The 6377-nt window shown below is 36.9% G+C and overlaps 1 pseudogene; it reads left to right on the forward strand.

Moving 5' to 3' along the window:
- Positions 1–2477: 2477 nt before the first annotated feature.
- On the forward strand, positions 2478–3192 carry LOC113715438 (large ribosomal subunit protein uL23-like; annotated as a pseudogene).
- Positions 3193–6377: the final 3185 nt, after the last annotated feature.

Consider the following 6377-nt stretch of genomic DNA (forward strand, 5'->3'; position numbering starts at 1 on the left):
CTGATTACCAACTGATAAGGCAACCCTAGGGGAAGACCCTTCTAGACCCTCTCAACCTTGTAATTATCAGAGTTAGACCTTTTCTCCCAATGGAAATTGAGCTCGTTTGTTCTCATGAACTCAAGACCTCTGACACACAAAGGCAATCAGCAACCTTAAGCAAATAAAGATGGATGAAGAGACACTACGATTAAGGAACAAACTAATCGATAAAGTCAGATTTGAATCCTAAGCAATGAACTCAAGAATTCAAGAGTAAGTTCGATTAAGAACTTGAAAGGAAAATTTCTCACGATTTCTGGTTGTAATATTCTGTGTCTTTGCTCATACAAGAGGTGCCTTTTTTATAGGCTAAAACTAGGGCAAAATCCGGCTCACATAAACCTGAAAGAAATTCGGTCCGCATAAAGAGCTTAAAGAGCCAGCTCTTTAAGACTTTCCGATAAGGCCCAATAAGTAATAAAATACTCAACGTCTAACAACTACTAAACTAGACAGTCTTAAAACAACTACCAACTAAACTAACAAGTATGAGATCATTCCTTCACTTCAAACGTACAAGTGAACAAAGTAACGTCATGGTCCATCAAATTTTCAAACATAGCTTGCTCCTTGCTTGTATGGTGAATGATCAAGGCTCGTAAAACTTCCTTCACCTTCTTGGTTCTTGATTTTGTCATCGGACCACCAATGTTGATCAAAGGGTCCTTGACCCAAGGTTGAAGTTGTTGCGCACCCGTATCCGCATCATGTAGTCGAGCCTTATTTATGCATTCCATTTATCGGGTTTGTGGATGTGTGAACTATAATTGTTTCATCTTGATTATTTTAGGGTTTCTTGGCGATTAAAGTCACTTTGGGTAAAACTTTTGAAGTATTCTTGCTTTAACCAGTGAGTGTACCACTCCCCTCACTTGTTGTTCAACTTGGTTTCTGTACATGCAATCTGTGATATGAATGACTGAACTATCTATTTATTTGTTTGAGACGAGGGTGTACTTTATCACACTCGTTCTCTTGTCTGTTCATATGCCAATTTATTGTGCGAATTTGAATCTATTATCTGTATCTATATCTGTTCTGACGTCGTTTGGAAGCTTGTATCCAACGACCTTTTTGTGACCTTTGAGCTCAAATCCTGTGGCTAAATTATTCGAGTTGAGCCGGCAAGGGTCTGGTCGATTAGATAACGAACCACGGTAGTCTGTTCTTAGAATCTTTGGGTATTGAGACTCTTGATTCCGGTATACTCGACTATTACCACTTCTGTTTCTGTTGAGGTGTTCGGGCCCGGTAAGGGTATGTTTGGTGAACGGAATTTTAGCGTAAAGCGGGGTCTACGGACATGTTGGTTCTAAATACGTCGACGGAGAGTCAACGGGTTCGGATCAAGTACTGCAAATGGGAATCTAGCTCCTGAGAGCCACCTGTATCCTTTCTATTTGAATCATTGTGTCTAACTACTTTACTTTATATCTGGCATATATACTTGATTTGTTAAGCGTGAAATGCTATGGTTTTACTGCTATATGTCTGGTACCTCATTGGGCGTAAGCTCACCTCTTTCTCGTTATTTTTGTTTTCCTGATAGGGTTCCATGTTTTGAAACCAAGGGATTTTTGAAAAAAAAGAGTTGAGCTAGTTGTAGGACTTCTCTTGTTTATGCTCCTCTGTAACTGAAACCCTAATTGTAATTTTGTGTAGCGTGAATACTTTGGCTTGTATTTTGGTTCATTTGTTCAAGATTTCGATGTAAATATATGTATAAGTGTTTAATCGACGTCCCGTACTTCCGTATTGTTTGGTAAGCTTTGTTTTAACTTTCGGTGGTCTCCAATTGTTCGTTTTCGTTGGGTTCTCGCGCGTACTTTAGGGTTTGTGAGATTCGACTCCGTAGTCCACTACAAGAAATTTGGTCTTCAGTGACAAGCCATTTTTGTCACAAAAAAATAAAAAGTCGTCACTGATAACTTTTATTGACAACTTTGTAGTTGTGACAGAGTCGTCACTGAAGGCCTGTCGGTAAAAGTATATAGTGACGACAATAAAAGTCGTCAGTGAATGGAACTGTTTTGTGACAACTGATATCGTCAATAATTATTGTAATTTTAGTGATGACATAGTATCTTGTCAATGATATATAAATAAATGTCGTCACTAAAAGTGATATGTAATTGTCATTGATATAGACTAATTACTGACGACTTTTGTTGCCACTAAACACTTTTTAATTCTATGACCGCAGATTGTTATTAATGGAAAATTCTGATTCAATGATAACTCTTTATCACCATGAAAATTGAAAATTTTCCTACAACAATTATATCTATAAATGGAAAAAAATGACAATGATTTATAATTAGCAAATGAATTCATCCATTGCATTACGAAATGTCAAAATATCATATAAGCATTCAAATATCATAATGAAGTTCAACAACACCCTATAGATAGTTTGATAAGTGGTATTTGGCCTAAATTTCACATATAACTCGAGGTAGCTTTACAAAACAAATCCAAGTCCCAAATTTCAACACAGAGCCGCTTCATCAACACTCAGCTCCTCCCCTCAACACTCGGCTCCTCCCCTCAGGTAAAAGATTTGTAATGCAGTTTCCAGCAATGGCTCCTAAAGCTGACACCACAAAAAAAGCTTGATACAAAGGCTCAGGCAGCCAAGGTTGCCAAATTTGTCAAATCTGGGACAACTTTTAAGAAGAAATCCAAGAAGATCCGGACCAAAGTTACCTTCCATTGTCCTAAGACATTGAAAAAGGACGGGAACCCGAAGTACCCACGCATCAGTGCTTCTCTTAGGAATAAGTTGGACCATTATCAAATTCTCAAATATCCTTTGACTACTGAATCTGCCATGAAAAAGATTGAAGATAACAATACCATGGTATTCATAGTTGACATCCGTGCTGATAAGAAGAAAATCAAAGATGCAGTGAAGAAGATGTATGACATGCAGACCAAGAAAGTGAACACTTTGATAAGGCCTGATGTAACAAAGAAAGCATATGTTCGGTTGACTCCAAACTGCGATGCTTTGGATGTGGCAAACAAGGTTGGAATAATATAAACGAATTTAGTCATTGTTTTGTTCCGATCAAAGATACTGTTTTTTAAGTGTGACAATTTGCTAGGCTGTTTTGTTGTGAAAAAAAAAAACCAAATTTCAACACAAGGGGGAATTTTTAACATCAGACAAAATTTCACTAAACCTTGCCATTTCCCAATTTCACTATATCTCTTGTAGTTCGGTTGCTTAGCTAAAATTTGCAATCCAATAAGAACCTCAATAATTAAAGCTGGACATTCAAAATCAGCCCCAAAGAAAATCAAAATCAGCCCCAAACTAATGCACCAAATTAGCTCAAGAAATAAGTACTGCTATTAAACTTCAGCCTCAAAGGAATAATATAACAAGTTGATAAGGCAACAAGCACTACTATAACAAGTACTGATATAAGTACTGCTATGAACAATATAACCAGTAGATAAGACGATAAGCACAACACTAAAGGAAAAGCAACTTCAGTTCACTTGCTTAGCTAAAACATTCAAATAAACTAAACTAAAATAAACCAAAACAATCCAAACTAATGCACCACAGAGGATACAAGGTGTCAAGAATGATAACCAAAGTAATGTCGATCATGATATAAGGTGTCAAGTAGCAGCAATGTGTACCAACATAACTAGAATGTTTCTTTGCCATTTAAAAGCAAATAACAACTTTCTTGTTATAGATCTCTGAAATTACTTTTGCTGTTTGTCATGGTGTATTAATTCCATAGAAAACCAGCACCCCTTGATATTGTATTCCAATCAAACTAGTGAGTTAGGCAAGTGGCGGGACATTGCAAAACATTCACAGTGAAATTTACTTCAAGAATGGCACCAAAAATAGGAACCATTCATGTGAAAAGAAAAGGTATTAATTCCATAGAAAACCAGCACCCCTTAATATTGTATTCCAATCAAACTAGTGAGTTAGGCAAGTGGCGGGACATTGCAAAACATTCACAGTGAAATTTACTTCAAGAATGGCACCAAAAATAGGAACCATTCATGTGAAAAGAAAAGGTATTACCTCAAGGAATGCCTTCAAAACCCACATAAAAGTTAGTATTATTACTCCGTTAACAGAAAATCCAACCTACATTCAGTAAAAAGTTTGTGATTATACAGTATAAAATAATGCTATATGGAGAACAAACTACCATGTAAGACATGAAACTATCAATGATTAGCAATTAACTGTGGCAAGATGTACACTTCTCCATTTAGCATTATTCCAAGTAGAAGAGGCAAAGCCATATTAATTTGAAAAGGGACATATAGATAGCTGGGGGAGATGGAAAGCAGGTTTTATAGTGAATATTGGGCTAATAGATAATATGATAGCACTTAGCAGAGCTGTGGGGAGTACTCAAAAGGATAAAAATGGCTTGGAACTCTGGAGAAAGAAGAGTGATTTTGGACACGAATTGCAAGGCAGCTTTGGAACTAATACAAGGAGCAGGACAGGACTCACCACTATACAATCTAATATGTCAGATCAGGAATGTTTTAAGCAGGGATCGGGAATCCTGGCTACAACATGTTTGGAGAAAGAAGTAAGTGTGCAGACTAGCTAGCTAAAAGTAGTGTCAACAAAGAATGTGGGATGCAGATTATAACAGAACTGCCACAAGAACTTAGTGAATTGCGTGGTGCAAATATTTTAGGGGCTGCGACCCTATGTTTTGTTTCTGTTTAAGAGGTTTGACCTCTCCCTTGTAAACTTAACAAAAGGAACATACTAGGCAGAGAAGTAAATGCGGTCAACACATTTGCAAGCAAAACATTTTGGCCAAAGCACCTTTGCCCTTAAAAAATAGTGAAACATGTGAAATTCAGCACAAGTAAGGCTAACAAGTATATTCTGGAGAATCATGGACTCTCAAAACATACCATAAGAAGCTGTCCAAGCTGTTCTAATAACATTCCTAGTTCATGAATTTTTACGGAGGAAGATCTTTTTTCACATCAAAACTAATTGATGAGTTTTGGTCCTCTTATCAAGCTCTTCCAAAGTGATACTAGTACAAGTCCTTAAGTAGACTTGAGATGCAGCCTTAGAACTCTATCACCAGATTTCTCAGTCACTAGATGCAACACCTTAGACTTGAGATGCAACCTTAGAGGTTTGTGCTCTAGAATGAATTTATAAGTTAGTAGAAAAAAAAAGTCTACAGTATCTCAACTTGTAGGACTACATCCATAGCTAATATACAGCTTTTAAGGCAAAGTACAAATGCAATGATTTGGAGCAACTTGTCCAGGTTTCTAAAAAAATAAATAAATGGAAACAAAGGAAATGAGAGTCGATTTGTGAGTGTGCACATTTACACAAAGATAGAGCACTTCCAACAGGAAAACATTAGGAAAGAGCTTGAAGTCTTGACAGACATATTTCAATCACCTCAATTCAAGAAACATTCAAGGCTGCTTTTGAACCAGACTAAGTGCATGGATCTAAACGAGTTGAATTTTGAAGTGAAAAAAATGTTGCTTTTGAAAAGCATTCAAATCTGTAGAATTTACTCTTACTACCTTAATTGTAATGCACTTAGCTCTACAAACAACACCACAATACTACCTTAATTGTAATGCATTTAGCTCTACAAACAACACCACAATGATGATTTGTAGACGCTTTAAGTAAAACTGAAAAGGGGACGCTTTGAACACATACCAGGAATTGCTGAAAAGGGGACGCTTTGCAGTTTAATGTGAAATTAAAACCAAAAAATAAAATAAACCAAGCGCTTGAAAATAGAATAACCAAGAATTTGATAAAATCTTAAAGAAACATACAATCTAAATTTTTTTAGAAAGCAAAATCCAACGGTGTCAGAGAATAATACATCAAACCCAATAAAGAACAAAATCTTCAAAATAAGAACATGCTGCTAATGTTTAATTAGACTAGTAACAATAAAGTTTATAAAAAAGGGGGGAGAATTTCCCTCAGTTACCGCCGGCTTGGTGCAGGTGTTCTTCTTGCGCTTCTTGGCGCCACAGTCGAGGTGGACGACGAGGTGGAGGGCTGACTCCTTCTGGATGTTGTAGTCAACTAGGGTGCGGTTGTCCTCGAGCTGCTTGCCAGTGAAGATGAGGTGCTGCTGGTCCGGGGGATGCCCTCCTTGTCCTGGGCAGAAATTTTTTTAAAAAAAAAATTAGGGCAATAAAATTTGGGGAGAAATTGAAACAATTGATCATTTAAGTAGGGTAGAAAAGGTGATTGCAAATGATGGTGATTGCTAATTAGGGTAAGAAACTTTGGGGAAACTAGACAAATGATAGAGAAGAAGAGAATTTACCCA

Source organism: Coffea arabica, chromosome 11c (genome assembly GCF_036785885.1).
Source record: "Coffea arabica cultivar ET-39 chromosome 11c, Coffea Arabica ET-39 HiFi, whole genome shotgun sequence".
Lineage (NCBI taxonomy): Eukaryota > Viridiplantae > Streptophyta > Magnoliopsida > Gentianales > Rubiaceae > Coffea > Coffea arabica.